The following is an 11,780-nucleotide window of genomic DNA, read 5'->3' on the forward strand; positions in this document are numbered from 1 at the left end:
ATTTGTCATTTACTAAATGAATCATGTTTCAAATAGTTCCTAAATCCACCTACAGAGCTTTGTTGGAGGCTTTGACCACTGGCAGCAGCCTCAGAAGAGCCTCCTCTGAAGCAGAGTATTTCTTCAGGTCAAACACGTCCAGATCTTCTTCTGATGACAGTAAGATGAAGACCAGAGCTGACCACTGAGCAGGAGACAGTTTATCTGTGGAGAGTCTTCCTGATCTCAGGGACTGTTGGATCTCCTCCACTAGAGAACCATCATTCAGTTCATTCAGACAGTGGAACAGATTGATGCTTCTCTCTGCAGACAGATTCTCTCTGATCTTCTCCTTGATGTAATGGACAGTTTTTTGATTGGTCTGTGAGCTACTTCCTGTCTGCGTCAGCAGGCCTCGTAGGAGAGTCTGATTGGTCAGTGAGCTGCGTCGTGTCTGTGTCAGCAGGCCTCGTAGGAGAGTCTGATTGGTCTTCAGTGAAAGACCCAGGAGGAAGCGGAGGAACAAGTCCAGGTGTCCATTTGGACTCTGTAAGGCCTTGTCCACAGCACTCTGATGGAGACGTGTTAGCTTAGATTTGTCACACCCTTCAGACCACCAGGAATGTATTTCTTGATCTTCCATCAGGTTGACAGCAGAGTTGATGAAGGTCAGATGGACATGAAGAGCAGCCAGAAACTCCTGAACGCTCAGATGGACGAAGCAGAACACCTTGTCCTGGTACAGTCCTCTCTCCTCTTTAAAGATCTGTGTGAACACTCCTGAGTACACTGAGGCTGCTCTGATATCGATGCCACACTCTGTCAGGTCTGATTCATAGAAGATCAGGTTTCCTTTCTGCAGCTGATCAAAAGCCAGTTTTCCCAGAGACTCAATCATCTTCCTGCTCTCTGGACTCCAGTGTGGATCTGTCTCAGCTCCTCCATCATACTTGACCTTCTTCACTTTGGTCTGAACCACCAGGAAGTGGATATACATCTCAGTCAGGGTCTTGGGCAGCTCTCCTCCCTCTCTGGTTTTCAACACATCCTCCAGAACTGTAGCAGTGATCCAGCAGAAGACTGGGATGTGACACATGATGTGGAGGCTTCGTGATGTCTTGATGTGGGAGATGATCCTGCTGGCCTGCTCCTCATCTCTGAATCTCTTCCTGAAGTACTCCTCCTTCTGGGGGTCAGTGAACCCTCTGACCTCTGTCACCATGTCAACACACTCAGGAGGGATCTGATTGGCTGCTGCAGGTCGTGTGGTTATCCAGAGGCGAGCAGAGGGAAGCAGTTTCCCCCTGATGAGGTTTGTCAGCAGCACATCCACTGAGGTGGACTCTGTAACATCAGTCAGGATCTCAGTGTTGTGGAAGTCCAGAGGAAGTCGACACTCATCCAGACCGTCAAAGATGAACACAACCTGGAACTCTTCAAAGCTGCAGATTCCTGCTTCTTTGGTTTCAGTAAAGAAGTGATGAACAAGTTCCACCAAGCTGAACTTTCTCTCTTTCAACACATTCAGCTCTCTGAAAGTCAATGGAAATATGAAGAGGATGTCCTGGTTGGCTTTGTCTTCAGCCCAGTCCAGAGTGAACTTCTGTGTTAAGACTGTTTTCCCAATGCCAGCCACTCCCTTTGTCATCACTCTTCTGATTGGTCCATGTCTTCCAGGTGAGGCTTTAAAGAGGTCTTCTTGTCTGATGCTTGTTTCTGGTCTGTCTGGTTTCCTGGATGCTGTTTCAATCTGTCTGACCTCATGTTCATCATTGACCTCTGCAGTCCCTCCCTCTGTGATGTAGAGCTCTGTGTAGATCTCATTCAGAAGAGTTGAGTTTCCTGCTTTAGCAATCCCCTCAAACACACACTGGAACTTCTCCTTCAGAGTAGATTTAACTTTATGTCCACACTCTGGAGCAAGAGTTCCTGAATGAACAAGAAATGTAATGAATCAGTGAACTCATTCATTTTAATAACATTCACATGTGACTGTTTTCAGTCCAGAAGAATTCATAGATGTGATTCAGATGTTTTCATCATATTAACATCAGAGTCTAGAAATATAAACTTCTCCCATGTTTCCTCCATTTCCTCTTTCCATCAAGTTAAAGCTGTTAAATCCTCTTACTGCTCTGCAGACAGTCAGCCAGCTCCTCCTGCTTCATTCTCCTCAGGAAGTTCACTGTGATCTTCACAAATAAATCTCTGCTGCTCCTCCTCTGCTCTTCATCCTCACCCTCCAACACCTCCTCATCCTCCCTCTGACTCTCTAAGCATTCTGGGTAATCTGGACTCAGAACCTTCTGGATCTTCTTCAGCTCGTTCTTCATAAAACTGATCATGTTCTCCTCCAGCAGCTGGAACAGAGAAATATGTAGAGTTTACTTTGAACTGAAACTGATTGAAGACAGATTCAGATCTGTGAGTAAATCCACTAAAGACATCAGGATGGATCAATATTAAAGTGTTGAATCTTAAATGTTCTCACCATAAATATGGAGTCCAGATGTGTTTGATGCTGAGGGCCAGACTGACCACTGAGAACCTCTGAGCTCTGCTGGTTAACTCTGTAAAAACATTCAGCTTCAGCTCATGTACACTTTGTTAAAGGTGTTCTATGAAGATGAATCCTGACAGAAACTAAAGTTATGTTTCAGTTTGGATTCACATGAGTTTCAAGGTTTTTCAGTGAAGTACCAGCCAAACTTTGAATTTCAGCATGTCAGAATTTCGTCTTCTGTCGCAATATTAAAAATAAACAAATTAAACTGATCTAGTTTTATTATCTTCTGTCCTTTAGAGTCTATCCACAAGATTCTCCATCACCTCTGCACCACATGGTGACTTTCCTGACAGAATCTGAGCCTTGGGTCTCAATTTCATGCATGTTTTGTTTTTGTTTTTGTCTCCATCTAGTGGTCTAATGTGGTACTACAGATAATAAACACAATGCAGCAATCTTGTAGTGACAGTTAGCTTAGCATTGATATGTAGCATGCCTTGGTGACTGGTTTCCCTGGGGAGTTCCATGTGTGAACAACATGGAGGAAATCTCAATCTTCTTCTGGATTGTATAATGTGCACAATGGTAGAATGTGATGATGTCCAGGCTAAATAAAATGTCCAAAGGTTGAATTGTGTGTACGTTGCCTCCTGTAGTGGAATCAGCTCCATCGGACTAAGAGGTTAAAATGATTGTTTTCCTACAAAGATAATTACTTTGTTATTGACCTACATGGTCTCACCTTTCATGAACAGACTGATGTTCATCTTTAAATTTCATGGGTTCAAACATGGACCGGTCACTCTTCATGGACACACAGCTGGGTACAGGAGTGTCTGTTCTTTGCTGGAGGATCCTGATGGAAACACAACCACCACATAAATGTAATTAAAGGGACACTCTACTGAAAACCTTTACAGTACAGAGACTGTGGTCAGTTTGGATTCACATGAGTTTCAGGTTTTCCAGTGAAGTGTCAGCCAAAATTTGAATTTCACAGTCAGCATGTCAGAATTTCTTCTTCTGTCTCAATATTACAAACAAATATAACTGATCTAGTTTTATTATCTTCTGTCCTTTAGAGTCTATCCACAAGATTCTCCATCACCTCTGCACCACATGGTGACTTGACTGATAGAATCTGAGCACTGTGCCTCATTTTCATGAATGGTTCGTTGGCTCCATCTAGTGGTCTAATGGTGGTACTACAGATAATAAATACAATGCAGCCATCTTGTAGTGACAGTTAGCTTAGCATTGATATGTAGCATGCCTTGGTGACTGGTTTCCCTGGGGAGTTCCATGTGTGAACAACATGGAGGAAATCTCCATCTTCTTCTGGATTGTAAAATGATCACAATGGTAGAATGTGATGATGTCCAGGCTAAATAAAATGTCCAAAGGTTGAATTGTGTGTACGTTGCCTCCTGTAGTGGAATCAGCTCCATCGGACTAAGAGGTTAAAATGATTGTTTTCCTACAAAGATAATTACTTTGTTATTGACCTACATGGTCTCACCTTTTATGAACAGACTGATGTTCATCTTTAAATTTCATGGGTTCAAACATGGACCGGTCACTCTTCATGGACACACAGCTGGGTACAGGAGAGTCTGGTCTTTGCTGGAGGATCCTGATGGAAACACAACCACCACATAAATGTAATTAAAGGGACACTCTACTGAAAACCTTTACAGTACAGAGACTGTGGTCAGTTTGGATTCACATGAGTTTCAGGTTTTCCAGTGAAGTATCAGCCAAAATTTGAATTTCACATTCAGCATGTCAGAATTTCTTCTTCTGTCTCAATATTACAAACAAATATAACTGATCTAGTTTTATTATCTTCTGTCCTTTAGAGTCTATCCACATGATTCTACATCAACTATGAACCACATGGTGACTTGACTGATAGAATCTGAGCACTGTGCCTCATTTTCATGAATGGTTCTTTGGCTCCATCTAGTGGTCTAATGGTGGTACTACAGATAATAAATACAATGCAGCCATCTTGTAGTGACGGTTAGCTTAGCATTGATATGTAGCATGCCTTGGTGACTGGTTTCCCTGGGGAGTTCCATGTGTGAACAACATGGAGGAAATCTCCATCTTCTTCTGGATTGTATAATGATCACAATGGTAGAATGTGATGATGTCCAGGCTAAATAAAATGTCCTAAGGTTGAATTGTGTGTACGTTGCCTCCTGTAGTGGAATCAGCTCCATCGGACTAAGAGGTTAAAATGATTGTTTTCCTACAAAGATAATTACTTTGTTATTGACCTACATGGTCTCACCTTTTATGAACAGACTGATGTTCATCTTTAAATTTCATGGGTTCAAACATGGACCGGTCACTCTTCATGGACACACAGCTGGGTACAGGAGAGTCTGTTCTTTGCTGGAGGATCCTGATGGAAACACAACCACCACATAAATGTAATTAAAGGGACACTCTACTGAAAACCTTTACAGTACAGAGACTGTGGTCAGTTTGACATGAGTTGGATGAGGAATTTAAACTCATAGCATTTCAACTTCTGACGTCCTTTCTCAACATGCAACAGTTTTCCATTAAAACTGTTGCAATATAGAGTTCAATGAAAATGTCAGGAGGCTGAAACAGTTCAGTTTCTTCTTCTTGTGATTTCTGTGGTGGTTTGTTGGTTTGTTCTCAGCAGAAGGAGAGTTATCTGTTTTAGTGTTTGAATGTGGACAGAGCTGTTTACAGAAACAAGATGAAATGAGAACAAAGGTCATTTTAACATAAAACAGAGTTAGAATGTGTTTGATATAGAGAGATTCTCTGCATCGAACAATTCAGGGAAAACCTTTGGTCTGATCTCTTACTAAAATCCCATCTCCTTTGTGTCTGTGGCCCTTAGACCCAGAGCTGGAGACCTTTGAGTGTGAATAATGATGGTGCAGTGATGTGAGTGCTGAGCTCTGACATGGAGAAGAGTCATGGACAGTTAGAGATGATCATCTCACCTCTGATCTCTGGTCTGGATCTCATGCTCTCCACTCAGAGTGGGTTTAGAGGGAGGGTCTCCCTCCTGTCTGTCCTCACTCTGATTCATAGCAGAGTCCATACCTTCACACAAACACAACAACCTGATCAGTCATTACAACAACACTCACATCACATCAGTTCTCCTTCACCAGATGGTGCCAGAGTAAATAATACAACACTAAGTATATGTTCTAACTATATATGACATGATTATATAACTGTAATTATACGTTTCTATTTAAAAAGTAACATTAACGCTGGCCTATATTTTCAGATCTACATCCAGTCTCAGAGTTGTTCTACTTTCACCTGTAGAGGAAACACAAAGAGAAACAGACGCTGATTCTCTGAGTGTAGAAAACATCAAGATGACAGTAAACCAGGGTCAGGTCCAGGTTCTGGTTTACTACCTGCTTTTAACCTATCTGAAGTTTATATGGAAAGGAACAACCAACACAGAGTCTTTGAAGAGAAAACATTGACATGATTCATTTTCAGATATAAACATACGGCTGAAATGTTTCTGTGAAAGATTTTTGTACAACTTGTAAAATCTGTTTTGAACCTTAACAAAGAGTCGAGAGTGTCTGGACACATCCATGAAGACTTTGCTGTTGTTAAATCAACCGTTTGAAAATTATTCCAGATTATATTTATAAAACAACAACATATATTATCTGCTGAAGATCAGTAACGTAAGAAGAAAGTTAGAAATGTTGAAACATTAGACTTAAACCCTCATCTAAAGAACAAAATAAAAACAACTAGATGATCTCAAGCGATCATAAAGGGGTCCATGCCGTGGTGAAGTCGTCCCCGAGCGGGACGCAGAGGCATGAGTCACCAGTAGCGCCCCCTATAGACCGTGTTGCACCAAACTTGGTGGGCTTGTAAGGAGTCATCCACAGATTATTATTGTCAAGTTTCAAGCAGTTTACTGGGGTGGTTTGTGAGATATAAACTTGTAATGGTTGTAGCGCCCCCTACAGTCCAAATGTCACGAAACTTGGCATGATTGTACACAAGCATGTTATAATGATGGCTGCTAAGGATTGGGTGAATACTTCAAAAGTTATAGGCCTTAAAGTCAGAAAATGTGTCCATATCACCTGTAGCGCCCCCTGTTGACGTAATGTCACGTAACTTGATGGGCGTCTACATAATATGTTACAGATTATTTATGCCAAACGTCATGAAGTTAGCTATTGCAGTTTTTGAGATATTGAAATGTTGCTTTTGTAGCGCCCCTGAGAGACCAAGGGTCACAAAAGTTGGGGTGCTTGTACAGAATCATATTATTATCAATGATATGAAGTTTGATTAAGTTTGGGTATATACTAAAATATTAGCTTTGGACTTATACTGTGCCACGCTGTAACAACTAATTATCTATTAACTTTGTAATCAATAACTCTGCTAAAGTTCTTTAGATAACTTTTCATTATCTTTGTCCATAAATGAGACATGACAAGTTTGGTAAGAATTGGATAAACGGCTGGGGAAAATGGGCGTGGTCTATTCCATTAGAACCAGGACTATCTAAGGAACCAGAGGGAGAAAGAATTTTGTTTCTAAGGCACACGGTTCTAGAGATATGAGGCAAAACGTAAAGTGGCTTATTAAAGCGCCGCCTAGCTGTAGGCATGTGTATTGACACCTTGGCAAAGTGACATGCTAGAACTTCTCCTGCAGCTTGTTGCATGGACCCCTAAGAATCTGACTTGCTGAACTCATGATGGAGACGCTGTGAAACAGATGCTCAGTGACTCTGGACGGCACTGACTCAAACTTGTGCTTCATCCTCATTAGTCAAAGCTTTATTGTCAGTTCTGACATGTGCAACACATACACAGGATTAAAATTACTTTCCTCAAAGGCCTACGGTGAGGCAACTTAACACAAAATGTACACATATGAGATGTAAAACATATAAGGAAGAGATATACACTCCTGATCAAAATGTTAAGACCAGTTGAAAAATTGCAAGAATTTACATTTTGCACTGTTGGATCTTAAGAAGGTTCTAAGTAGTGCTTCAAAATGCAAAAAGAAGAAATGGGAGTGAGACAAGAAAAAAATTGAGTAAGCAATTTATTGCAAACAACCATTAAACTGAAATAGGCTGTTCATCAGCTGATCAAAAGTTTAAGACCACAGCCTTTAAAAGCCCAAATCTTCGCAAAAATGTGGATTCAGTGTCATTTTCTGATGGCAAAAGCAAAAAAAGCTTTCTCTCTTTGAACGCGGTCGGATTGTTGAGCTGCATCAGCAAGGCCTCTCGCAGCGTGCCATTGCTGCTGAGGTTGGACGCAGTAAGACAGTCATTTTAAACTTCTTAAAAGATCCTGAGGGTTATGGGAAAAAAAGTCAAGTGGTAGACCCAAAAAAATTTCACCGGCCCTGAGCTGGAGGATCCAATTGGCTGTCCGTCAAGACACGGGACGATCCTCGGCCCAGATTAAGCTTGTCACTGGTGCCAACTGCAGTCCCATAACCATTAGATGGCATCTGCGAGAGAAGGGTTTTAAGAACAAAAAACGTCTTCAAAGACCTCGTCTCCTTCAACAGCACAAAATTGCCCGTTTGGAGTTTGCACGAGAGCACCAAACATGGGACATTGAAAGGTGGAAGAAAGTTTTATACTCTGATGAGAAAAGATTTAACCTTGACGGTCCTGATGGCTTCCAACGTTACTGGCATGACAAGGAGATCCCACCTGAGATGTTTTCTACACGGCACAGTGGAGGGGGCGCCATCATGATCTGGGCTCTTTTTCCTTCAGTGGAACAAAGGAGCTTCAGGTTGTGCAGAGGCGTCAAACGACAGCTGGCTATGTGGAGATGTTGCAGGGGGCATCCCTCATGACTGAAGGCCATCGTCTGTGTGGTAATGACTGGGTTTTTCAACAGGACAACGCTGCAGGTCACAATGCCCGCCTGACGAAGGACTTCTTCCAGAGAAATAACATCACTCTTTTGAACCATCCTGCGTGTTCCCCTGATCTAAACCAACTGAGAACATTTGGGGTTGGATGGCAAGGGAAGTTTACAAAAATGGACACCAGTTCCAGACAGTGGATGCCCCCTGTGAAGCCATCTTCACCACTTGGAGCAACATTCCCACTAGCCTCCTGGAAACACTAGCATCAAGCATAATGCCCAAACGAATTTTCGAGGTGATTAACACGAATGGCGCAGCTACTCATTACTTTTTTGAAAATTTTATTTCCGTTTTAGGGGGTTTTGGGGTTTTTTTGTAGCCTGACGTAGCCATACTCAATTCTAGTCAGAATGTGAGTCTGGTACCGCTCCATTGGGCTGTGATTATGGGGCGTGTTTCAACCGAACCAGGAAAAAAAATGCCTCTGCACTCAATTGGATAGACCTATAACCAATCAGAGCAACGGAGTGTGTGACGTATGTTAAGCGACGCATAGTTGTCTTAGCGACCATCGGAGCCAGCTGATAAATTAAACTTTTGCCGAATCCCGTAGGAAGGACGGCAAAAACATCTTCCCGATTAACAAATGCCTTGATCGCATTTATCTGTTCCTCTTTTAAAATTAATGCGCTGTCGATATCTTCTAGAACAGACTCGATGGCAGAATCTACACATCTCAGTTCTCCAGCGGCAGCCATCTTTGTTGTAAACAAACTCAACCCAAGCGCTCTTTGGTGACGTGGTTGATTACGTTACTGTTGATCATCTGTCCATCATCGTATAAAGCCCGCCCTGAGAATCTGATTGGTACGAACAGCTCCTGTTTGAGCATAATTGCGCCTCAACGGAGCGATGCCAGACCGAACTTCCAGACCTCAAATGTTGTGGGCGGGACTAAGTTCGGTTGGCACCCAGGCTAGTTTTTTGTGAGATGTGGTCTTAAACTTTTGATCAGCTGATGAACAGCCTATTTCAGTTTAATGGTTGTTTGCAATAAATTGCTTACTCAAATTTTTTTCTTGTCTCACTCCCATTTCTTCTTTTTGCATTTTGAAGCACTACTTAGAACCTTCTTAAGATCCAACAGTGCAAAATGTAAATTCTTGCAATTTTTCAACTGGTCTTAAATTTTTGATCAGGAGTGTATACATACATATACACACCCATATACATATACACATATATATGACACACATTCATACCTAATTATGAACATTTTCAAACATCTGTAACTGTCACATATTGTTTGACTGTAAAACCTGTCAATCACTAACCAGTCCACCGGTCAGAGAACAATTCTCGCTGACTGAGTCACTCTGAACAAGATGACCTTTGATTTAACAGCAGTATCAGTGAGGACACTCCCAGCTTCAAGACAAAGTTTGGTTTTTAAAAGTTTAAGTGTATTTTATGTCAAACGTCAGCTAAAGTCCATCACCACAGAATCACAGTAGCTTCAGCAGAGTCAGAGTTGTCCTGAAAGACACTTCAACCATTTGATCAGACCAATTAGAGATCATTGAAACCGTCAAAATGTTTGTTGTTGAGTGGACATTAGTAACAGGACTGTCCCAGAATATTCACACATGGACATTTTCATACTGCTGATCCTTAAGGGTCTTTATGTCCCTGGAGAACTGATGCTACTAACAGCTGATCAGGTTTTTATGATACCAGGTGATACTTAAATAAAATGCTGGGTGTGAACAACAATCAAAGATTAACTGCAGCAGATTTTCTGGTTCATGAGGAAACAGACTTTGTCAATAATTAAACATTTAAAGACGTATCAACAACATTTACTGCAGCGCTGTGGTGCTGTTAGCATAGAAGCTAACCCAACCCTCCCCGCCCACAATGTTTGTTGTGGAACTTCCCTCTGGGGTCTCTCTGTTGGGACCTGATTATGTTGAGCCAATCAGATCGTGTGGGGGCAGGGTTTAATGGGTTGGTGGACAAAAGAGCAACAGTCATACACTTCATCTGAACTCCACTGTGTTAACTTTCTTTTCAACAACATGGCAGAATGATGTTTAGATTCCACCGTCGCGTCGGCTGTAAAAGATATTAACAGTGAAATAACTTCAAAGGACCAACAGTTACACGTGTTGTTGTGATTGGTTGGAGGACAGTCCATCTGATGCAGAGGTATGTTTCTCTGTAACTCAATAAAGAATGAGTCTGGGTATGAAAGGCTGGTATGACTGGCCTTGTTTTTCTGAAATAAAGGGTTTCATTAATTCTTTCAAAGCAACACAACAGACGTCTGCTGTTCTCAGACCAGTTTAACAGTCACTGACTCAAACATGGAGGAAACTGTTGGTACGTTACCTTCGGACGGACGAACTAATAATCTGAGACGTTGATCAGGAACCAAGCAGAGACACAACAGACATGGAAGTGACTCTCACTGACTTCATCTTCATCCTGACGTCTTCTTTGAGGAAATGATCACAGCGCTCAGATCTTTGGAATGAAGACCTGGAGTCAAACATTAATCAGTCTGTGTCAGCTGCATCATAAAGTTCTGTTGTTTATTCTCCAGCAAGAAATAGAAAGAGCAAAGGTTATCAGAGTTCTATCACTGTCTTTGCTCTTCACAGTTAAACAGACACAATCACACTTTGTGAATCAGAAACTGCTTCGTGTTATTAAATGAACTGGAATCAATCATCATTTTTTTTTTTTTTTTAATGCAGCATTACAAATAAAACAAAAACAAAGTAGACTCCGCCCGTTAGAATAAGTTGCCCTTTTAACTAAAAACATTTGCAGCAGTTGTAATGATCCAGTATTCATTCATATAAATTCAGTTTTATATATACAGAACCAAGAACTTTAAAATAAGCACTATGATGATGGTGGCAAGAAAAAAACCCTTTTTAACTGGATGAAACCTTAAAGCGTCATGTGACGTGCCCCACGTAGTGTTAATGGAAGGTTGAAGTTGATGAGAAAATAAACATTCATGAATAAAGACAGTAATACAGGGCTGAGATGGTACAGACAGATGTTTATGTTATTCATATGATCAAGATAAATAAATTAATAACTAAGAAATATTACTGTTCAAGTTCAAGAGCTGCTGGAATAAGATCTGGTTTAGTAAAAATAAAACTGTCTAACGTTAAACGTTATAGAAGAAGAACAATGAGGATATGTTTGTTCCACCTGCTCTGTCTCTGTCTGACCATCCTAGCATCAAAGCCTCCACTCAGGTATTTGTTATAATCATTAATTATCATCACAGAACCTGAACAGAGAACATCAAGTATCATTTAACGTTTGTGTCTCATTTAGTTTCGACCTATAACCACAAACAGAGATAGACAGAAACCACTCT

General features: G+C 41.3%; 1 pseudogene across 1 annotated transcript in view; it reads right to left on the bottom strand.

Annotated features, from left to right (window-relative positions):
* LOC311499366 overlaps positions 1-11,780 on the bottom strand; it is a 135,520-nt pseudogene that overhangs the window by 56,119 nt on the left and 67,621 nt on the right. Inside the window, exons 2-5 of the transcript XR_014699983.1 lie at positions 3,228-3,305; positions 2,471-2,549; positions 2,111-2,339; positions 54-1,908 (exon numbers count right to left, since the gene is read on the bottom strand). The product of XR_014699983.1 is annotated as an uncharacterized misc_RNA (transcript). The remainder of the gene's footprint in view (positions 1-53; positions 1,909-2,110; positions 2,340-2,470; positions 2,550-3,227; positions 3,306-11,780) is intronic.

The sequence above is a fragment of the Chelon labrosus genome, assembly GCF_963514085.1.
Source record: "Chelon labrosus genome assembly, chromosome: 14".
NCBI lineage: Eukaryota > Metazoa > Chordata > Actinopteri > Mugiliformes > Mugilidae > Chelon > Chelon labrosus.